Source organism: Nicotiana tomentosiformis, chromosome 1 (genome assembly GCF_000390325.3).
Source record: "Nicotiana tomentosiformis chromosome 1, ASM39032v3, whole genome shotgun sequence".
NCBI lineage: Eukaryota > Viridiplantae > Streptophyta > Magnoliopsida > Solanales > Solanaceae > Nicotiana > Nicotiana tomentosiformis.
Window position 1 is genome coordinate 38,493,847 of NC_090812.1, and position 25,365 is coordinate 38,519,211.

Consider the following 25,365-nt stretch of genomic DNA (forward strand, 5'->3'; position numbering starts at 1 on the left):
CCTAGTCTATCGGGAGTTCATCCGGTCTTCCATGTATCTATGCTCCAGAGGTATCATGCCGACCTATCACATGTGTTAGACTTCAGCACAGTTCAGCTAGATAATAGCTTGGGTTATGAAGAGGAGCCAGTTGCCATTGTTGATAAACAGGTTCGCCAGTTGAGGTCCAAGAGGATTTCTACAGTAAAAGTCCAGTGGAGGGGCCAACCAGTCGAGGAAGCAACTTGGGAGGCCGAGGAAAACATGCGGAGCAGATATCCACACTTATTCAGCACTTTTGGTATAATTCTAAACCTGTTCGAGGACGAACGTTTGTTTAAGAGGTGGAGAATGTAAAGACCCAACCGGTCATTTTGACTTTTAGAACCCCGTTCCCTAAAAATAAAACTTTTCATATGTGCTTTTAATGATTTATGACTTGCGGAGATGGTCGGTTCGAAATTTGGAAGTGTTTGGGTTGAAATCGGAGCACTTGGTTCCTTAAGTTGGCTTTAAAAGGTCAAGTTTGACTTTGGTCAATATTTTGAGAAAACGACCTCGGAATAGAATTCTGACAATTCCAACAGCTCCGTATGGTGATTTTGGACTTAGGAGCGTGTTCGGAATTTTATTTGGAAGTTCGTAGTTAAATTAGGCTTGAAATGGCTAGAATAGGAATTTAAGTTTGGAAGCTTAACCGGGGAGTTGACTTTTTGATATCAGAGTCAGAATCTAGTTCTGAAAATTTTCATAGCTCCGCTATGTTATTTATGACTTGTGTGCAAAATTTGAGGTCAATCCGAGTTGATTTGATAGGTTTTGACGTCGAATGTAGAAGTTGGAAATTGTAAGTTTCATTAAGCTTGAATTGGAGCATAATTCATGGTTTTAGCATCGTTTTAGGTGATTTGAGGTTTCAAATAAGTTCGTATGATGTTTTAGGACTTGTTGGTATATTTGGTTGAGGTCCCGAGGGCCTCGGGTGAATTTCGGATGGTTAACAGACCAAAAATTGGACTAAAAAAGCTGCTACAATTTTCCCCTTCTGTTGGATATTCTGGGCTGTGATCGAGCCCAAGATCGAGCCCAGATATCGAGCCTAGGGTCGATGGCCTGAGTCGAAGCAAGGGACGAGGCTCAGTATCGAAGTCATAATCGAAGGCATGGCTCGAGGGCCAGGATCAAGACCCAAGATCGAGGGTCACGATTGAAGGCACATGCTCGATGCCAGGCTTGAGGCCATGACCGAGTCCCAGGCTCGAGGCCATGATCGAAGCCATGACCGAGTCCTAGGATCGAGGCCATGATCGAGGCCATGACCGGAGTCCCAGGCTCGAGGCCATGATCGAGGCCATGACCGAAGCCCGGGCTCGAGGGCCACGATCGAAGCCACGATCGAGGCCCAATTCCGAAGGCTGCCTGAGCAGTTTTATAATAGAGGGCATTCGTCCCATTTGCCATCTTTGACGAACTTGAGCTTGAGCAGAGTCGACTTTTGACAGATTTTCAAGGGAAAAATATTGGGGTAAGTGATTCTAACTCGGATTTGGTCTACATATACAAGTATATCATTGTTTTCACCATAAATTAGTGTTTTGAGATTTAAATTAGGGAAAATTTTAGAAATCTCATAGAAACGAATTTTTGAGATTTCGGTATCGATTTGGAGTCGGATTTGAGTGAAACTAGTATGGTTGAACTCATAATTGAATGTGTTGTCGGATTTCGTAACTTTCACTGGATTTCGAGTCGTGGGCCCCATAAACGAATTTTTAATTAATTTTGGGATTCTTATTGAAAATGTAGTATTTTTTTATAGAATTGATTCCTATAAATTTTAGTGATTGTATCGAATTATTTTTGGTTAGATTCGAGCCAATCAAAGTTGGATAATCGAGGAAAAGGCCTACTAGTGGATTAAATTGGAGCAAGACGAGGTAAGTCTCTTGTCTAATCTTATGAGGGAGAAATTACCTCATAGGTGATTAAATTAAATAATTGTTGCTAATTGTGGGGGCTACGTATGCACAAGGTGACGAGAGTCCGTGTATAGCTACTATTAAATGGTAAAGTCCGAGTAGTTTAGGACTCAAAAACATGAATTACTTGTGTAAATTGTAGTATTTACTTAATTAAATTATTTGATATATATATATATATATATATATATATATATATATATATATATATATATATATATATATATATATATATATATATATATTGTGAATTGTTAGGGAAGATATTAAAGGATGAAAATCTCATATGCTTTAATTTTCTGTTTAAATTAATTAATTGTTAAGAGAAATTATTCTTCCTCCTGAATTTATCTTATAATAAATATACTCTCATTCCGGAGGTACATAAGAAAATTTCCTCCTTTCTTGTGGAGCAGGCCGAACGCCTCGGCAGGATAGATGAATCTATGGATCATGCCGCACGTCCCTCGGCAGTGTACACGACACTCTGGATCGGGCCGTACGACCTCGGCAGAAATCGTGCCTAATAATAATAATTACACGATACTTTGATAGTTTATTGTAGCTTGTAAAGCTAATTGATAAATTGGAATTTTTATTGAAATTGAAGGAATTTAATTAATATATTGAGAATTATTGCATTTGAAGGAATTTAATTATTTCTACTGGTTAAATAAATTATTGTAAATTCTGTGAATCATGCTGATTTAAATATTCTAGATTTATTTCAATTATTATTATTGACCCATAGTGAGTGTCAAAGTCGGCCATCTCGTCTCTACCACTTCGAGATTAGGCTTGATGCTTAATGGGTACATGTTGTTTACGTATTCATACTACACTTGCTGCACTTTTTGTGCAGGACCTGAGGCAAGTACTAGTGGGGGACCTATCGCCTTACACCCACGTTATCCATGGGCATAGTGGTGAGCTGCCTTCCTGAGCCATTCTGTAGCTACCAGTATCACTCCTTGTATTTATTAACTCTGTCTATTTTCATTTCAGACAGTATTTGAAATTTTGTATAATCTACTAGATGCTCATACACTTGTGACACCAGGTCTTGACACACACATTGGTAGAATTTGGTGTCTTATTATTTTTTTGGATTTAAATTTTATCGATATATGTTTAATTTATTAGTTGGCTTACCTAGCTATAGTGTTGGGCGGCATCATGACCTATAGGTGAAATTGGGTCGTGACAACTAGGGAATGTCGTACCCTATGTTTGCAACAAGAAATGCAACTAGGGGATGTAGTACCCTGTGTTGGCAATAAGGTGAGGCTCTTGGTACTCTGGGTTGCTACTAGGGAATGTTGTACCCTGTGTTTGCAACAAGAAATACAACCAGGGGATGTAGTACCCTGTGTTGGTAATAAGGTGAGGCTCTTGGCACTCTGGGATGCTACTAGGGAATGTCGTACCCTATGTTTACAATAAGAAATGCAACTAGGGGATGTAGTACCCTGTGTTGGCAATAAGGTGAGGCTGTTGGCACTCTGGGATGCTACTAGGGAAAGTCGTAACCTATGTAGGCAGAAAGTAATGCATCCAGGGGATGTAGTACCCTGTGTTGGCAATAAGATGAGGCTCGTGGCACTCTGTAATGCTATTATGGAATGACGTACCCTATGTTGGCAATAAAATGAGGCTCGTGGCACTCTGAGATGCTACTAGGGAATGTCGTATCCTATGTTGGCAGAAAGTAATGCAGCCAGGGGATGTAGTACCCTGTGTTGGCAATAAGATGAGGCACGTGGCACTCTAGGATGCTACTAGGGAATGTCGTACCCTATGTTGGAAATAAAATGAGGCTCGTGGCGCTCTGAAATGCTACTAGGGAATGCCGTACCCTATGTTGGCAACAAGTAATGCAACCAGGGGATGTAGTACCCTGTATTGAAGATAGGGTATTGATTCCCTATAATGAAACTAAAAATAACATGTTTACATGTATATTGGAAGAAAATCAAGGATTTGAGAACTTCACTTGGTGGTGTTCGTCTTTTCACGAACTACTTCTTAAATTTTTGTGTTCCTGTTCTGAACAAAGAAAGATTTGTTAGTTTTACAATGGAGGTCGGTTTGTGGCCTTGATTATTTCAATCTCTTGATCTCGACTCATCTTCTTTAATGATTCCAACTGCAACTGATTATTTCCTGAATACCAACTGTATTTCTGACCCCGGAGAACCTTTGGCATTTCCAAACTTTGCCATGACGGTTGGTCGTGTGGGACTTAACCTTTTTCAACTTTATTTTGCCTTTGTGGGCATTTTGCTTTTGGCTTCTTTCAAAGTTTTCCATTTCAAAGCATCGGCCAATCATGGCCAGTGGAGGTCGACTTGATGCCCTTGCCGAGGCTGGGCGCCTTTTGAATATATCAGCTCGCTTCAAATGAGAACCTTGTAAATCGGTCTTGCCGTCTTTTCTTTGCCTTATTTTTTTAAACAAAGTTAGACCGAAAGGGATTCAAAGAAATATAAACAATGGAATAGAGAATGAGTTTAAAACAAGAGGGGTCCCTTTCGGGGAACAGAAAGACGGACTTATCTGGGAGTACATGGGGACTTCAATGAACATGACATGCCTTTTGGACTGGATGTCTGATCTGTGTAAATTGTCCGACTCTTAGAATCTCATCACAACTTTTGACTTGAAACCGAAAAATCTTGCTCAGGACTGTGTTGATGACATGGCTGCGTGGTTCCTCTTTTCGATCAACAGTGCTCTTTGCGGGTTTTCACTAGCTGATCTCTCTCATTTCTCTTCTCGCCATCGCCTTATAGTGCCCTTTGCGGGTTTTCACTAACAAGACTCTCTCATTTTTATTTTCTCTACTCATCATCGCCCTACAGTACCCATGAGGGTTTTCACCAATATAACTCTCTCATTTTATTTCTCTCATTTGGTTGCATCCGATCCAAATAACTGTATCCTCCAATTCTTGAACATTCTTGCCGATTGATCGGAAGGACTTGAAAAGAATTGGGTAAAAAGAATTTGGATTAAATTACAACTTTGGAACCTTTCGGGCGAAACCATCGTTCAACCATTGTAACATCTGCCCTAGTTTTCAGTTTTGGGGAATGTGAATTTTTTTTTTGGTGTAACCGAACCCCGGAGTGAGGTTGCCTACGTATCCTTTCGGAATTAGGCCATACGTAGTTCAATTAACTTGAACTTGTTTTGATTTTTGTTTTGTTTTTCTTCTGTTTTGTTTTCTTTTGCTTCTTTCTTTTTTTTTCTCCTTTTTTTCTTCTTTCTCTCTTTTTTTTTGTTTTTTTTTTCGTTTTTCTTTCTCATTACATACAAGGTTCCAAAGAGGGTGACCAAGGAAAAAATATCTGGCTCAAAGGGTTAATAGTATTTGGGTAGTGAGAATAAAAGTTTTCGTCATTTCAATCAGAGAGCATTAAAGGTGCGTAAAGGGTCAAATATAGTACCTTTTGACCGCGTCTGCATTGACAATTGTATCGGGAACATTTCTGTCACGATCCAAAATCCCACCACAGACGTCATGATGGCGCCTAGTCTCTAAAAATGGGTAAGCCGATTTCAATTATATTTTGAAGCCATTTTTTTAAAAAACTTTAACAAGTAATCAAAACTAACAGCGGAACAAATATGAATATACAACCTCCCAAGACTGGTAGTACTGAGTCACGAACTCTAACTGAATACATTGGATGATCACGAGGACCGAATATACAATACTGCTTGATAAAAATTTAACAGTACAATGAAATGAAAAGACTCCAAGTGACTGCGACGACCAAGCAGCTCTACCTTGAATCATTACGATCCCGCTTTACTCTGTCCAAGTCCGATGTCTCCAATACCTGGCTCTGCACAAAAATGTACAGAAGTGTAGTATGAGTACACCACGTTCGGTACCCAGTAAGTATCAAGACTAACCTCAGTGGAGTAGAGACGAGGTACAGTCAAGACACCCACTAGTCTAAAAACCTATGCAATATGATATACAAGAATAATAGAAAGCAAATAACAATAAAGGCAACACAAATCAACCAGTGATATACATAACATGGCAACAATAACACCATTAATATCGTTCAATAAATTCATAAAAATAAGAACACCCAATTAAATCAAGTTCTTCCATTAAATATCTTTCATATATAATTCTTACGAATAAAACTCTTTTTCAAATATAATTTCGTCAAATAAATATCTTTCAAATACAATTCTTTCATATAATTCTTTTTGAATAAAAATCCCTCCAAATAAATATTTTGAATATAATTCTTTCAATTAAAAAGTCACCATGTAACACCTCATTTCATAATCATAAAAAAATACGGGTCTCAGCCCATTTTCATATTTTTCGTAAACACGGGTCTCAGCCCATTTTCATATTTCCAAGGCACCTCGTGCCCATAATTAAATCATCATATTTTTCCGGCACCTCGTGCTCACTTTTCATATCACAGCTGCACGGATAGTTCACATGCCAATATTATTATCATTTAATCACAGCACCTCGTGCCCACATTTCATATCATAACTGCACGGACAATTCACGTGCCAATATCTTCATTATTTACTCACGGCACCCCGTGCCCACATTTTATTTTATAATCCACATGGCAATAGCCACAGGCTCTCAATTTCAACATAAATCAGATTTTTATCAATTTACCAACAACAACACAAATTGCACAAGGTATAAAAATAAACACAAAAAAATCACAACATCACATGAAAATCACCAACATCACAATTCCACATCATCACATATCGTCCCTGACAATAGCCACCCTTATCGCTCCTATTGCCACCTTTATCACTCCTATAGCCACCCTTATCGCTCCGCCCAGACAATATCAATAGCCACCCTTATCGCTCCTATTGCCACCCTTATCGTTCCTATAGCCACCCTTATCGCTCCGCCCAGACAATATTCCAACAAACAAAACAATAGTGAAATGCCACCCTTATATCCACATAATATCAACGGTGAAATGCCACCCTTATCTCCCCAAAATAATAACTCACACAACACAATAATTTACACGGGAAATTATCACGACAACATAATAAAATCAATTCATACCACAATTTGCCCAATGGCCACAACCAAAATTTCAAAGATACAAACAAATCAATTAATTTCACAACAAATAGTCGAAGGCCCCACACAATGTGTATAATACCCAAAAACAATCAATAGAGATAGAAATTACTCAGCATAAAGCAAATCCTTCATTAATCTAAATTTAGATAATTATATTAACACTTCATCTTAACCTTGCTTAATTAGTTATTTGCATAGGGAAAATTCATATTGAAATTTAATTTCCAAGAAATATCAAACCAACAATACTCACGAAGTTACATAAATTTTCAAGTAACAATCACATCAAATTATCATATAAAAACAAATTCAACGACAAGGATTTAGGCATGGCAAATAAATAATTTAATAAATGCTAACAATTATCCAAATTACTACACAATTTTCCCAAGACTTTAACTCAATGAATTTTTTACATATAAGCCCGAGTACGTACTCGTCACCTCACATACACGGCTCTTTCACATTTCACAAATGGCATATAAGACTCGATGCCTAAGGGGTAATTCCTGCACTCGAGGTTAAGCAAGACACATACCTTTTTGAAGTTATGTCGATATTCCAAAATTGCCCTCTTGCTTAAATTGACCTCCGGACCACTCAAATTAATTGTATAACTTCATTAAAATTCATCGGAAACAATTCCGGATAATAATACGTCGACTTAAAAATTTATTCCAAAAAGTCAACAAAAGTCAACACGGGGCTCGCCCCTCGGAACCCGACATAATTTTCATGAAATCCAAACACCCATTCTGATACGAGTTCAACCATACCAATTTTATCGAATTCCAATAACAACTCGACCTCCAAATCTTAAATTTTCGTTTTCAAATCCCTAAGTTCAAACCCCCGATTTATACCTCAAAAACATGTAATCTAATCGGATTATTCGATGATAATTCAATATTATGGAGTAGAAATGATCACAAGGGACTTACCTCATATTTTTCCGTGAAAACCTTGCTCAAACATCGCCCAACCTGAGCTTGAAATGCCCAAAAATAGCAAAAGCTCGGAACCCCTCTGTTTTTGTATTGCCCAGGGGTTTTCGCACCCGCGGCAAAACTCTTGCGCCCACGATGTCTGCACCTGCGATGATTTCTTCGCGCTTGCGGTGTCCGTACATGCGATGATTTCTACGCGCCTGCGGCTTCGCACCCGCAGAAAAAATTTTCACACCCGCGGTGCCTGGCCAGCCCATGTATTTCCGCTTCTGCGACTAATTCCTCGCATCCGCGAGCTAGCACCTGCGGCCCTTTTTCGCGCAGGTGCGATCATACCAGATGCCCAGCTGCTTCAGCTCCTCCTCCAAATCCAAATTCGATCCGTTAGGCATCCGAACTCACCCGAGCCCCCCCCGGGACCTCAACCAAATATACCATCAAGTCCTAAAATATCAAACGAACTCAGTCAAATTCTTAAATCACATCAAACAATATCAAAACGACGAATCGCACCTCAAATCAAAACTATGAACTTTAAACTTTCAAATCCTATATCTTGTGCCGAAACACATCAAATCAATTCGGAATGACTTCAAAGTTTGCACACAAGTCATAAATGTCATAACAGACCTATTCTAATTTCCAGAATCGGATTCCGACCGCGATATCAAAAAGTCAACCCCCAGGTCAAACTTTCCAAAAATTGAACTTTCGGCATTTCAAGCCTAATTCCACTACGGACCTCCAAATAATTTTCCGGACACGCTCCTAAGTCAGAAATCACCATACGGAGCTATTGACATCATCAAAATTCCATTCCGGAGTTGTTTGCTCAAAAGTCAACTCTCCGGTCAGCTCTTTCTATTTAAGCTTCAAATTAAGGATTGTTTCTTTTGATTAATTCCGAATCTTCCGAAAAATCAAACTCGACCACACCTGCGGTTCATAATACTTATTATGAAGTTGCTCAAGATCTTAAGTCGCTGAACGGGGTATTAATTCTTAAAATGACAAGTCGGGTCGTTATAATTTCCTTCGATGTCTCCCAAATACAATACTCCATTTTGGCAGCACTCTTGTTACAATGTATGGACCTTCCAATTCGGGGCAAATTTTTCTTTAGCTTCCTCGTGATGCGGAAGAATACGCCTCAGAACAAGTTGTCCTACTTCAAATTTCTTGGGCCGCACTTTCTTGATGTAGGCACGGGCCATTCTTTGTTGGTACAACTGCCTGTGGAAAACTGCAGTCAATCGCTTTTCATCAACCAAAGTCATTTTCTTCAATCGGGTCTTGACTCAATCTTCATCCTCGAACTCGGTTTCAATAATGATCCGAAGAGAAGGAGTTTCAACTTCTACTGATACCATGGCTACAGTGCCATAAACCAATCAAGTAAGGGCGGTTTTCATTTGGACTTGGTTTAGGCTTCTTGTCCCTTCTTTGTTTATTTTCTTATAAACCTTATCTTCGGCACATTCTACTTCTTGATTCATTATTTCAAGGTTTGACATCATTTTAGGATTTGGGCATGAAGTCCGCAAGCATATCATGTTATTAAAATATGCATTAACAAAACTGAAAAGAGAATAAGAAAGGCGACAAGATTAATAAAAGAGACATTCATGGATGATGAAATATTGATTTCATTTATTTGAATTTTATATGTAAAATAAAAATAAAAATAAAAATAAAAATAGAAGGGTTTACATCAGAAAGTAAGACAGTAAAGTAAAAGAATTCGGATTACACCCTGAAATAACCCAAAATACGAAAAAGATAGAAAGACTGCCTACCGAGATTCCCGTCTAATAGGGAAAGTTTCAGGTTTGGCGCCAATATTTAGGTTTATTTTCTGTTGCGGCAATGGCTACAATGGCTTTCAGAGCCGGACCAAATTCTTCAATTGTCCTTTTGAGGGTCCAACAGTCCTCTGTATCATGTCCTACTTCTACAGAGTGGTATTCACATCTAGCATCAGCTTGGTGCGAGGGGGATGCGGGATTTGGCCGATTCGGGGCCACTGGCTGCAGCAGACCTAGCCCGATTAGCTTTTGAAACAGACTTGAATATGATTCACCAATAGGAGTGAACTGATTCCTTTTGAGGAGCTCTCTTGGGCGAGGATTGTATTGGGGAACATTTGGTTGGGGATTATATGGAGCTTGGTAGAGACGGGCATTTCTGGGAGGTGGAGCTCGATTTTGTGTATAATGTTGTGGCCATGTGTAAGGTTGCGCGTTCATCACCGCATAGAGAGGCAGTGCCACAGCATAAACAACATCTTGATGGGGATAATATTGTTGTAGGACCTTAGGAAACATATATGATTGGTTGAATAACATGCGAGGGGCCCTCGAGCTCAAATCCATCATGGCTTCCTCTTCCTTCTTGTTTCTGTTCGTCAAACCCCCGAACCATTCTGATAGGTCTGTGATGTGGCCTTAAAGGCAGCATGACTCAGGATTTGGCCCTTTTTAAACCACTTTCGACCATCTCCCCAATTTTGATAGCTTCGGCGAACGGATTACCCATAACTGACATCATGTTCTGGAAGTAGTCCGCCTCTTGGGCCTGTAGGAAGACCGTAACCATTTCTGCTTCATCCATTGGAGGTTTTACCCTGGCGACTTGCTTGCACCATTTGACAGTATTCACGGAAACTTTCTGCAGTTTTCTTTTTAAATTGGACAAAAAGTTCTCTTTTTGTATTTTTCACTCTTGCTTTTTTTTTTTTGGTTGTTTTTCGCTCTTTGTTTTTCTTTGTTATTTTTTTCACTCCTTTCTTTCTTTTTCTTTCTTTTCTCTTTTTTTTTCACTCAGTTTATTTGATGGCATTGATCGAATCCGATGGGGATTGCCTACGTATCATGACGCCGCATGAATCAGATCTTGCGTAGTTCGGAAATATCGGGAACAAAGTACATAAGCTAGCTCTTTTTTTTTCTTTGGGAATTTTTGAAAAGAAGACTTCTTAAAGGAGAAAGAAAATATTTTTTTTTGGATTGATTGATTTTTCTTTGAACTTTTGGAAGAAAGACTTATAAAGAAGGAAAAAACATATTTTTGGAGTTTGATTTGCAAATTTTATTTTTTATTTTGAATGAAAGACTTCGGAAAAAAAAGGAAAATATTTTTGGATTTAATGATTTTTTTTTTGAATTTTCTAAGGAAAGAATTCTAAGAAGGAATTAAGGAATGGGAAAATATTTTTGAATTTTTTGAAAATTGGGGGCCGGAACCGATGAGGTTTGCCTACATATCTCACATCCAGTGAGAATCAGACCCGCGTAGTTCGGTTAAAATAAAATAATAAAAAACACCTTTTTGAAAATTATGCTTTTATACACCAGAACACTTCAAAATTTTATTTTTAAAAAAAAGTATTTTATGAAAATTTGGAGGAAATTTTCTCTTTCTCTCTCCCATGTTCAATTAATATATCCTAAAGCTGTTGAACAATTTAGTAAAGCCTACCAAATAATGTTACATATAGCACAGAAAAATAAACACGTTGGTCTAAAATATTATCCTAAATGGGCCTGACTCCTATGCCGAGTCCCGTTAAGTCCAATGCACATGATGCAAATAAAGCGTAGCCTACTAGGGATATCTGTTGCTTGTGGCTTGTTCTTCTAAGTTTTTAAATCCTAATGGAGATGATATCTAGACCTGCCATTACCTGGGCGGACAACCCGAGCTGAGGAGCGTCAAGCGTCACCAGTAGTAGAATAACAATGGCTAGCTAACGGCTCTCCCGCCTAAACATGTATGACTAAATCCTTCACCAGAAGCTGGTAGGCTAACTGGCTTTATCTCAAGAAAGAAATTTTGTGATGCTGGTAGTCAAACACAACATAACTACCTATCAGAAGACTCAGAGGGGTGCGAGAGAGGATACAATTTATATTACAGTTAAAATAAATATTAAAGCGGTAAATAAGTGACAAATAGCACATTAGGCTCCCAAACACAATAATATCCAAAACATGATAAAAGCCAAACAAGAATCAATTTACAAATCTCGAATTCTTATTAATTCTCCCCAGCAGAGTCGCCAGAGCTGTCACATCTCTTTTTTTTCAGGCAACCCTATTATGAGGTTGAGTTTGAAGAGTTTTTCCAATTAAAGTGACGTTTTGAAAAGGGATTATTTATTATATAGAGCCGTCACTTGGAATTGAGTTTTGGTGTTCCAAGTCACCTTTTATTTCAATCCCTTATCAAATGAAAGGTTTGACTCCTTATTTATGGTCTACGAAAATAAAAGACTGAGTAAGGAATTCTGTTAACTGAGGGGAAGGTGTGAGGCACCCCTCGAGTCCCGTGGTTCTAGCATGATCGCTTTATTGACTCATGTCCGGCTTAAATCAATTCTTGGCTATTCTTGTATTTTATTGGTTATGGTTTACCTATTACATAATTATTTTAAATTGAAAGGTATCACGACGCGGGAATGCGCACATGATCCTTTTATTATTTAAGCATATTGATCCAAGGTTCGTGTATGAACACATGTGCTAATATTTGAAGTGCGTGTAAAGCTCTTCTAGCTATTTTAGAGTTATATTTTTGCTACGTTTGAGATAATTGTGAAGGCCATAGATTATGGATATGAAGTTGTGGAAGATGTGTATTATTTAAAAAATTATTCACAACTCAATCAACCTTAGAACTATTTACAACTTAATTGTCACGACCCAAAATCCATAAAAGGTCGTGATGGCGTCGGACTCTACTGTCAGACAAGCCAACAATAAATACTTAATTAGGTTCTCATTTTGTTACTTTTGAAATCATATTTTCCTTCAATTAAATAGCAAAAGATGGAGTTTACAAAGTAAATAATAATATTTTCAATAATTTCAATACAAGACAACCCATAATCACCCCAAAATCTGGTGTCACAAGTGCATGAGCATCAACTAGGAAGATAAAATAAAATACAACACCTGTCCAGAATACAATTTAGACAGAAAAATACATAAGTAACTCTGAAGGGGACTCTGCTAGCTACGGATCGTAGATGGAAATGCAGCTCACCTAAGTCTCCGCATTTAACCACACCTCTGCGCCCGCCAGGCTGCTAGTCATATATGCACCTGCACAAAAATGTGCAGCAAGTGTAGTATGAGTACGTAAATCAACGTGTACCCAATAAGTATCCCGCCTAACCCCGAAGAAGTAGTGACGAGGGGTTGACTTCGACACTTACTAGTGGTCCAATAATATCAGGTACAGTAAAGAAGTGAATGCATATGAGACAGAGTAAATATATGAAACAAACAAGTATAAAATATGTAGTACAATTTTTCTCTTCACAATTTACTCAAGCTCTCAACTAGCAAGTTCCCTCCGTAACCAGAGCATATATATAGATATAGTGGATTTCATCAAAGAGGTTGTCATAATCCAAATCAGGAAAAAACCCTCAGATACACTGGCTTCTTGCCACACGCTCCGCACGATTACATGAGGATAATATATATATAGGAAATGCCGAGGCGTACGGCCCGATCCAATATAAAAGTAAATTGTGCATTGCCGAGGGTCGAACGACGCGAACCATAGATGCATCTATTAACCTGCCGAGGAGAACAGCCCGCTCCCATGAGAGTGTGGTACATAAATCGTGCCGAGACGAACAGCCCGATCCCATAAGAGTGGTAGAAGGAAATACCCTGCTCGCGAATCATACGTGCGATGCGGTCAAATATAAATTTAAGGAATCTCCCCGCTCGCGGATCATACTTGCGACGCAGTCAAATATAAATTTAACATTAAAATCATATCTCTTTCTTGATTCTTTTCAAAATAAGGGAAATTCAGCTTGTAGCTTTTTAAGAAAATTACCCCGCTCGCGAAACATACATGCGACGCGGTTACACATAGATTTCTTAAGCTATTATAGCATTACTCAATCCTTTTCGAAATTACTAAGTTCAAACGAACCCTTTGAAATCTTACGTTCTTCAATTTCAACTGCTTTCAAAAACATTTGATAAGCAAACTCAATCTCGCTCCCTCTCAAGGCAGACAATAAACATAAATCAATAACAATATCAACAAGGCATGATGTGAGCCTAAAATTACCCGGACATAGGCATAGCTAGTAGCTACGTATGGACTCTCGTCACCTCGTGCGTACGTAGCCCCCACAAATAGAAGCACACAAAATTTAGTTCACCTATGGGGTTAATTCCCTCTTACAAGGTTAGAAAGGAGACTTACCTCGCTCTGAAATTTCATAACCGGCTCCAAAGCCTTTCTAACACTTCAAACCGACGCCCGTCGCTCCAAAACTAGTCAAATAAGTTGTAACCCAATCAAAATATGCTCTAATACTCATAATTAATCAATTTATAACAATTTCTAACTCCGCTCGAAAAATTGATAAAGCAACCCTCGGGCCCACGTGCCCGGATTCCGAAAATTTTTGAAGATAAACTTTACCCATAACCTCACGAACTCAAATATATGGTTCATTTCCAGTTCAATGTCCAAATTCATGGTCAAAATCCACAAATACCAAATTCTAGGTTTTCCCCATAAAATCTCAAATTTCTATAAATTTTCATGTCTAAATCCATACAAAATCCAAGTATTTAACTTGCAATAAGTGGGAATCACTTACCTTGACATAGATGGCGAAAATCACCCTTCCAAAAGCTCCAAAAATCGCCCAACCAAATGAAAAATGAAGGAAAAATGGCCAAACCCCGTCTTTAAAACAATCTGCCCAGGCCAGGCCCTTCTTCGCGTTCGCGACTTCCGTCTCGCATTCGCGAAGGCCAAAAACCCAGCTGCCTCAAACTCCTCTTCGCGTTCGCGGTACCACACACACGCGTTCGCGAAGGCTAAGCACTTCCAAGCCCAGCTCCCTTCCTTCTTTGTGTTTGCGAAAGCTTGACTAGTTCTTGCTTCGCGCTCGCGTTACACACTTCACGTTCGCGAAGGCCAACGACCTCGGACCCATCTCCTCGTTTCTTCTTCGCGTTCGCGTCGCCTTGGCCGCGTTCGTGAAGGCTTGCCCAGCTCCTGCCTCGCGTTCGCGAAGGCCAAATCCAGCACCCCCAAAATTTATTCTTCGCGAACGCGGGACTTCCATCGCGTTCGCGATGAAGGAAACTAGATACCAGCAACAGCAGTCCAAAACAACCCGAAATGGTCCGAAACCACCCCGAAACACAACCGAGGCCCCCGGGACCCCGTCCAATCATACCAACAAGTCCCATAACATAACACAATCTTGCTCGAGACCTCAAATCGCATCAAACAACATCAAAATCATGAATCGCACCCAATTCAAACTTAATGAACTTTGAAACTTCAACTTCTACAATCGATGCCGAAACCTATCAAATCACGTCCGATTGTCCTCAAATTTTGCACACAAGTCACATTTAACATTACTGACGTACTCCAACTTCCAGAATCGTATTCCGACCCTGATATTAAAAAGTCCACTTCCGGTCAAACTTCTCAAAAACCTTCAAATTTCTAGCTTTAGCCAAATGACTCCAAAATGACCTACGGACCTCCGAATCCACTTCCGGACGCGCTCCCAATACCAGAATCACCATACGGAGCTATTCCCAGACTCAGAATCCCAAACGGACATTGATAATATCGAAATGCACTTCAACCCAAATTTTATGAAATTCTTCCAAAATGCCAACTTCCACAATAGGGGCCGAAACGCTCCCAGGTCATCCAAAACCCGATCCGGACATACGCCCAAGTCCGAATTCATCATACGAACCTGTTGGAACCTTCAAATCCCGATTCCGAGATCGTTTACTCAAAAATCCAACCTTAGTCAATTCTTCCAACTTAAAGCTTCCAAAATGAGAATTTTCTTTTCAAATCAACTCTGAACTTCCGAAATTTCAATTCCGACCACGCGTACCAGTCATAATACCTGAAGTGAAGTTGCTCATGGTCTCAAACTACTGAACGACGCGCTAGATCTCAATAACAAATATTAATTATTAACTTTGGTTATACCTCTTGTTGTCCAATTTGCCTTAATTGGATAATATCCTATATCTTACCAACAAATGATACTATAACAATTAAAAACAAACGAACTATGTACAAGCATCATGTTACTTTATAAGACACTGGAATTGAAAATTCAACAGAAAGTATAGTGTTTATGTATTTTTATTACATTTTTGTGTTATTATGATTTATGATATTATATTTATTTGAAGAAAATTAAATCTTAAAAAATCGAATTCACGCTTTTACTACATGGAAAATCTATTTCTTCCATTTTCAGTTTCATTCTTAGCCAAATTCCAAGACTTTCATCACTTATGTGAAGATCTTGCAGTGTAATATTTACACATTTATGATATTAGTTCTTCAATAGTTGTTCTTTAATTTTTTTATGATATTAGTTCTTCAAGTTGTTGTGCTTTAATTTTTTTTAAAGTAAAAAAATGGTAGTATTTGATGTATATATCTTTTGAAGGTTTATTTTGTTGGACTTTGATATGGTCTAAGCTTTAGGTTAATAGGAGAACTTTACGAACGTTGTTATCACTTGCTTTACTTGTTATCCTACAATTATTTTTCAAAAATGGAAAAAAGTCCTTTTTGTCTTTTTAATTTCTTTTTATCTTTAATGTGCTTAAGGATGATCACACCCAAAATACATACAAATATCGTATTCTAACAATTAACATTCATGAGGCTTACACCTACTTTAAAGCAAAATCACATAAACCCCATATTTTGTTAAAGGGAAAGAGAAAGGAGAAGAAATGAACCGTAGAAAATGCGAAGTATTAATTACTTACCTGCGAAGTTAAAGCGGAAACACTGGTATGAGATGTATAGTACAGAAAAATACATCATTTGCCCAATAAATCATATATGTCAATATGCAGTGAAAGAGTAAACAAGTTAAAAAGTGAAAGCCAATCTGGGTAACATTATTTATTGAGGAAGAAGGATATCAGTGTGTGTGGAGTTTAAATACACATGGAAAGAATTCAGCCAAAATTAAAACAGTTATTTTTAAGACATTAAAGCCATCGTTATAAGAGGTGAGGCATCAGTATCGAGAAAGCAAACCATCGTTACCCAGCTCAAAAATCAAAACGGCAGAGGCACGGGAAACGATACAAGGTATCGGGGAAACGCGTAATAATGACGTATTATGACATGACGTCACTCTGAAACGACGTGACCCTAGGTTGCGGCTCGCGGAAGGCCATGTTTCCATCCCGTCCGAAATGCTACTACTCGACCTGCTCGCCTAAAACTTCTCAACCATAACTAACAGAGTCCGCTCATCGAGGTCGCCCAGGGTCGACATCAATAAATGGGGGGACTAACTGTATAGGTCAAAATACGACTCTGTGGGATTTAACATGGAGCGTTATTATGGAAAGCGGTGTGGCCGAGGTCGACTAGTAGATAACAGGGCTCGTAAACGAGCAGTCAATAACGGTCGAAGTCGAGTATCAAGGGCAGTGCTAACGGCTAGTTTTTGTAATAGGATATTTAAGAGAATATTCTATTGAATATTCTTTGTATTTGTACTTTTAGGGTTGACTGGGGTATTCCCATATAAATAGAAAAAGAGATATGGGGAAAGGGCATGTAACATTCTCTCATAAGAGCACTTTTTGAGAAGAAAACTTTCTCTCTAGAAAAGATACAAACAATAATTTTCTAAGAAGATTCGATTATCTATTATTCCACACTTTTCTATCAGATCCGAGAATAGTTCCAATATTATTACATCTGTCAACACTCATCACTGTGAGAAGGAGGAATCATCCACCTCATTCAATATTTGGTGAATCATTCTCCTTATTTACGTTAATGCCATTTATTTTTATTTATTGTTTGATATTCTTCCATCATTAATCATCTTGAAACATTGAATGTACACAACATTTAATCCTCCAGCAACACTGTCCGGTTTTATTTGAGTTGACTAGTTATAAATCTAGGGATATTATTATTAACTAGGTTTAATCCTTTTATAAATAAAATTAATTAGTTTAATCAAAGATTTACGCTTTTTGGTCAAACAACAAACTCTCTACATTCATTGTAGGGTAAGCTCCGCGTACTCACTACCCTCCCCAAACCCCACTTGTAGGATTATACTGGGTTTGTTATTGATGTGAATTCTAAATAGTGAGAGTTTTTAAAACTTCATCGACTGTTAATTACTCGTACTACTAAAAGAAGTAGGTTCTTGTAATTTTATCATACACAGCCGTGGAGACTGTTGAACCAACTGTTGGTCCAAGGTTGGTCCCTCGGCAAAACTGTTGAGAGCCAACAGATCTTATTCAAGATTAATTCATGAGGATTAGGATTTGTGGCTTCTAAAGAAAACCCAAGGAAAAGAAAACTAAAGGTGCAAGTACATTAAAAAAGGCAGAACAAGAATCAGGGGAAATTTTCATCTCTTTTCATCAATATTTTTGTTCAGGTTTGCAGGGATAAATGCAGTAACCTGCCTTACATGAAAAACAGGACAAAGATCAAGATCAATATCCAAGACACTGATAACTAAGGACTGTTAAAAAACAAGTGTGAAGAGTTGATAGTCGGATAAATCAAAGCCTCATTTTCCCTCCTGCTCCTCTGTCAACATCCTTGAGACCGAGGGTATTCTTTCATTCTTCTACTTTCTACTGTTTCATTAACACTGTGCTTACGAGTAACACAAGTTAATCAGTTTAACATTTACATTATAACCTTAAAGCGTCCTAGTAAGACCTTTTCTAACATTTGTATGACTTCTCAACTCGGCATTATCTTCTGTCCAAAACTAAAAGTAGAGAAGCTGGTAGAAGAAAAACATACCTGCACAAGAATTTTCAGCCTGAACAGTATGCAATAGGATTAATAATTGATCAAACAAAAAGCTTTCTGAACATTTAACAGTATCGGAGGTAACAACATTACAGGTTATCTGGTTCATATTTATGAAGGATGTAACTTCTAAAAGACAATAAAACCCTCCTCCTTTGTCCGGGCTTGGGACCGGCTGTGTTACACGAGAATTCAACCACAGGCGGAGTTAAAAACTTAATATTTTTTTTTGTTCTTGAGGTTGGGAGCAGCATGACCTGCCATCACATTGCGATCATTGACAAGTCACCTTAGCACAGCCAGGTCATCTTGAAGAGCTGAACTAAAGATTGAAGTATACGTGACAAGCCTCCATATATTTGGATTTGATTTGCAAAGACGAATGCACTCCTTGAAAAAATATTCAGAATCTCAGATGTTCCATAGAAGGGCATTGGATCAGGCCGGATCAACTGAAATGGGGCATAAGAGGATCAAGTCCAATGAAAGCGTACTGCTAAAGTATAATACATGTACATGATACGCTGCCTCTGTTGTGGTGGACTCATATCCCATTGTCCCAGATAATATACATGGTGTGTCCAAGTTCAATCTGTTGGCAATGCATGTAAGAAAGTTGCCTTATTCGTTTATTATTTTGTTAGACCGTAGTCAAATGCAGATGGCTGTTTCAGCATACATCACCCTCGAACCAAAATAGGGACTCATCCTTATTCAGTCTAGTGAGGGTCCAAAAGGCTTACTCACGTATGACCCTTGGGGAACCACAATCACGTACACTCATTTGTGTCCCTTGCCAATTTATTGATCTATATTATCAAAACCTTCTTCAGACTGTAGCGGATAATAAAGCAGGGCAGATTTCTACTTCACCCACGTCAATGACTAAAACAATTACAGCACTAAACCATCACGTAGACTTGGGGTTGAGAGAGTGCAAAGTGTATGTAATAACCTCCAACAGATCGCCGGCATACAAAAAAAAAGGAGTTCACGTCTGAATACACTGCACTCCTATAGAACAAACTGAGATTAAGAAATTAAAATGTAATTAGATGTTTGAAGAAAATTTATTTTTTGCTCAAAAATCAGAAAAAGGAAGAAGACTTGACCCAAAAATCTCCAATTAATTCAACCAGTCAAGAACAATCCGTGTGACTAAAACCTCAGATGTAATAGATAAATGCACCCAACAGTAAGAAAAATCAATTAATCAGTTGGCATATAGCAGATTCCCTATTAAAAGCCAAAGTTAGAAACTCATAGCCAAAGTTAGAAATTCAAAGCATCAAGAAGACATGCAGATCCTAGTATTAAACCAGTAAGGATATAGCATCAAAGAACAACAAATGTAGCCAAATCAGCACAAACAAAAAAATCAGCCCATCAATAAAAAACACCCTTCGACCTCTCATATTTTCAAAATGCTTAGTCACCTCATATCACACATCATTAAAAGCTTAAACAACAATAACAATTATGCCTAAGTCCCAAACAAGTTGCGCATCAAAAGCCTAAAACATAAAAAATTATGTTAAATCGATTGAAGCCCTTAATTCCAACCTCCAAGTAGAATTCTCTGTGTCAAAACCTAAAACAAGCTATGTCATATCATCATTCTTCCACCAAGCTAAAATGTACCAAACATCAAGAACAACACAGCCTCATTGTTCAACCTAATTCATGACAGCCCATAACTAAAAGCACCCCATCAAAATCTCCAGTTTTTCTATTCCCATCAGATTCTTCAATTTCATCACATCACAGCCTAAAAAATCAAGAACTATTAATATAAATCCTTCTAGCCCTTAATCAGTTATTCTAATGTAGCTCCATGATGACACCCCAACTGATTCCTCTTATTATGAGAATTCTTAATATAAACAGATCTGATCTTAACATGTCAAAAGCCCAAAAAATCAAAAACTATCTAGACACTTTTTAAGCCTATAATAGTGTAGCATCAATCTAAACATCCTCAAATGGTTTTTCTTATTAGCCTAAAAATCTCTCGTCTAAACTGATCACATTTTAAGTATATATCTCTAAGCCATAAAGATATAGTAATACATAAGCACAACTAAAAACACATAAATCAAGAAACCAATTAAAGTAGCACTTCTTTTTTTTTTGGTTTTTTTTTTCCTAATGCTTTGAAACGAATTACTAAGAAAACACATAAGCACAACTAAAAACACATAAAGCAAGAAACCAATTAAAGTAGTACTTTTTTTTTCTTTTTCTGTTTTTCTTTTTTATTTTGGTTTTTTTTTCTAATGCTTTGAAACGAATTACTAAGAAAACAGATAAGCACAACTAAAAACACATAAAGCAAGAAACCAATTAAAGAACTTTTTTTTTCTTTTTCTGTTTTTTTTTCTAATGCTTTGAAACGAATTACTAAGAAAACACATAAGCACAACTAAAAACACATAAAGCAAGAAACCAATTAAAGAACTTTTTTTTCTTTTTCTGTTTTTTTCTTTCTTAGAAACGAATTACTAAGAAAACACATAAGCACGACTAAAAACACATAAAGCACCAATTGGGAAAATGAAACAAAATTACGAAATTACGAATTGGAAAAATTAAACGGACTATTTAAGATAACACATAAAGAACACGACAGAATGAACGATCTAGAAAAAAAACAATGATTTAAGAAGTAAAAACAATGCAAGAAACGAAAAAAACACACAAAGAACAACTAACAATATGGCACGGCATCACCCTTCGTACATTAACACTCACAATATGGCACGACATCATCCTTCGTGCATTAACACTCTCCCTTACCATAATGCAATGCATAAATAACAACAGGGAGATAGAATAATAAGTACAAACCTTACTTCAATATTTGGTTCCATAACATCAATCTCAACTTTGAAATAAAAACTCATTTATCACCAGAAAATCCGTAAACATGATAAGAACGATAAATTGAACAACACTAGTATAACACATAGCAATTAGGCATAGGAATGAGACAATATAATAAAAACTAAGAAACATGAAAAACAGGTAAATTGGCGGCGCATAAGTACTCATCACCTCACATATATGCCGCTCACATGAATTTTACTTAGCAAGTAATCTAAGGTTCTTAATTCCCTCAAGTCAGGGTTAGACACAATACTTACCTCGCTCCGAAGGCCACTTAATTCTCAATCACAGCTTTTCCTTTGGAATTCACCTCCAAACCACTCTTATCTATTCAAAAATGACTCAATAATATCAAATATTGCTTAAGAAATCAATTATATTGCATAAATTAAATTCCCCAAATTTTCCTCCAAAAAGTTAAAAAATCGACCCCGGGCCCGCTTGGTCAAAACCTGAGGTTCGGACCAAAATCCTTTTACCCATTCACCCCCGAGCCCGAATATGCAATTAGTTTTTGAATCCGATCTCAAATTGAGGTCTAAATCCTCAAATTCCCGAAATCCCTAGTTTCTATCCTAACCCCTAATTCTACCATGAAAACTCTAGATTTTAGGTTGATAATTCATAAAATGTAATGGGTAATTGAAAGAAAATGGTTTAGAATCACTTACCTATGATTTGGGGAAGAATTGGCCTTTGGAAAATCGCCCCTTGAGGTTTAGGTTTTGAAAATTTGAAGAATGAATGAAAAATCCCGTCTAAGCCCCTTTTACTCAGTTGCAGATGTCGCAATTGCTACCTGAGCTTCGCAAATGCGAAGGAACAATTGCAATTGCGATGCCCTTTACAATCCTGCTGCCTTCGCAAATGCGAGAAAAGTGTTGCATTTGCGACCACTGAACCTTGCAAATGCGAGTAGATGTTCGCATTTGCGAACCTGCCCTTCCCAGACTCCCTTCGCAATTGCGAAGGTAACCTCGCAAATGCGAGAACTGCTAGCACAGGCTTCTAATCACAATTGCGATGAAATCCTCGCAATTGCGGACCCTGTTATGTTCGCATTTGCGATGCCTGATCTCGCAATTGCGAGATCATAGGCCTGCAACAGGTTCAGTTATACCAACAAAATTTTCTAAGTTCAAAACATCCCGTGGCCTATTCGAAACTCACCCGAGCCCTCGGGGCTCCAAACCGAACATGCACACAAGTCTAAAAATATCATACGGACTTGCTCGTGCGATCAAATCACCAAAGAAATACCTAAAACTACGAATTTAGAACCAAAACTGATGAATTCCTCAAGAACATTTCAAAATTACTATCTTCTCAACCGGACGTCCGAATCACGTCAAATCAACTCTGATTTCTACCAAATTTCACAGACATGACTTATATATTATATTAAACCTGTACCGAGCTCTGAACCCAAAATACGGGCCTGATACCAATGAGATCAAACATTAATCAATTTCTTTAAATCCATAGAATTTCAGTCTTACAATTTTCATCAAAAATTCATTTCTCGAGCTAGGGACCTCGGAATTCGATTTCAGGCATACACCCAAGTCCCATATTTTACTAAGGACCTTCCGGGAATGTCAGAACATGGATCCGGGTCTGTTTACCCAAAATATTGACCAAAGTCAACTAAAAATTAATTTTAAATCTCAAAAATTATTACTTCATAAATTTCCAGATAAAGGCTTTCCAGATTTACGCCCGGACTGCGCACATAAATCGAGGTAAGTAAAAATAAATTTTTAAGGCTAACGGGCCCAAAATAGAGTCTTAATTCACAAGATGACCCATTTGGGTCATCACAATCTCCACCTCTAAAACAAACGTTCGTCCTCGAACGGACATAGAAAAGTACCTGAACTGGCGAACAAGTGGGGATATCTACTCCACATATCCGACTCGGACTCCCAAGTAGCTGCCTCAACAGGCTGACCTCTCCACTGTACTCGAACTGAAGGGTAACTCTTTGACCTCAACTGACGAACCTGTCGGTCTAGAATGGCTACCGGCTCCTCCTCATAAGTCAAATCCTTGTCCAATTGGACAGAGCTGATATCTAACACGTGGGACGGGTCACCATGATATTTCCGGAGCATAGACACATGGACTACCGGATGAACTGAGGATAACCCTGGAGGCAACGCAAGTCTATAAGCTACCTCCCCCACTCTCTCGAGGATCTCAAATGGCCCGATATACCTAGGGCTCAACTTGCCCTTCTTCCCAAATCTCATAACACCCTTCATGGGCGATACCCGAAGCAATATTCTTTCTCCAACCATGAATGCAATATCACGAACTTTACTGTCGGCATAACTCTTTTGCCTAGACTGAGCTGTGCGAAGTCGATCCTGAATAATCTTGACCTTATCTAAGGCATCTTATACCAAATCGGTACCCAATAATCGAGCCTCTCCCGGTTCAAACCAGCCAACTGGCGAACGGAATCGCCTTCCGTATAATGCCTTATATGGAGCCATCTGAATGATCGACTGGTAGCTATTATTATAAGCAAACTCCGCAAGTGGCAAGAACTGATCCCAAGAACCTCCAAAGTCTATAACACAAGCGCGAAGCATATCTTCCAATATCTGAATGGTGCGCTCTGACTGTCCGTCCGTCTGAGGATGGAATGTTGTGCTCAACTCAACTCGCGTACCAAACTCACGCTGTACTGCCCTCCAAAAGTGCGAGGTAAACTGTGTACCTCGATCAGAAATGATAGACACTGGCACACCGTGAAGACGGATGATCTCACGAATGTAAATCTCTGCCAACCGCTCCGAGGAATAGGTAACTGCCACAGGAATGAAATGCACTAACTTAGTCAGCATGTCCACAATAACCCAAACTGCATCAAACTTCCTCTGAGTCCGTGGGAGTCCAACAACAAAATCCATAGTGATACGCTCCCACTTCCACTCAGGAATATCTAACCTCTGAAGTAAACCACCAGGTCTCTGATGCGCACACTTTACCTGCTGGCAATTTAGGCACCGAGCTACATAGGCAACTATGTCCTTCTTCATTCGCCTCCACCAATAATGTTTCCTCAAGTCCCGATACATCTTGGCGGCACCCGAATGAATAAAATACCAGGAACTGTGGGACTCCTCAAGGATCAACTCAAGAAGTCCATCCACATTAGGCATACAAATACGAACTTGCATCCTCAAAACTCCGTCATCTCCAATAGTAACCTACTTGGCACCACCGTGCCGCACTGTGTCTCTAAGGAAAAGTAAATGAGGATCGTCATCCTGCCGATCTCTGATGCGCTCAAACAAAGAAGACCGAGCAACTATACAAGCTAGAACACGGCTGGGCTTGGAAACATCTAACCTCACGAACTGGTTGGCCAAGGCCTGAACATCCAATGCAAGCGGTCTCTCACCAACTGGAATATATGCAAGGCTACCTATATTGACTGACTTTCTACTCAAAGCATCGGCCACCAAATTGGCCTTCCCGGGATGATACAATATGGTGATATCATAGTCTTTCAATAGCTACAGCCACCTCCGCTCCCTCAAATTGAGTTCCTTCTGCTTGAACAAATACTGCAAGCTCCGATGATCAGTGAATACCTCACATGGCACGCCGTAAA

The 25,365-nt window shown here is 38.6% G+C and overlaps 1 long non-coding RNA gene across 1 annotated transcript in view; it reads right to left on the reverse strand.

Moving 5' to 3' along the window:
* LOC138896468 (uncharacterized) overlaps positions 1-19,306 on the reverse strand; it is a 44,899-nt gene extending 25,593 nt beyond the window's left edge. The window contains exon 1 of the long non-coding RNA XR_011409641.1: positions 18,846-19,306. This is a non-coding gene — a long non-coding RNA (uncharacterized lncRNA). The remainder of the gene's footprint in view (positions 1-18,845) is intronic.
* Between the last annotated feature and the right edge of the window lie 6,059 nt (positions 19,307-25,365).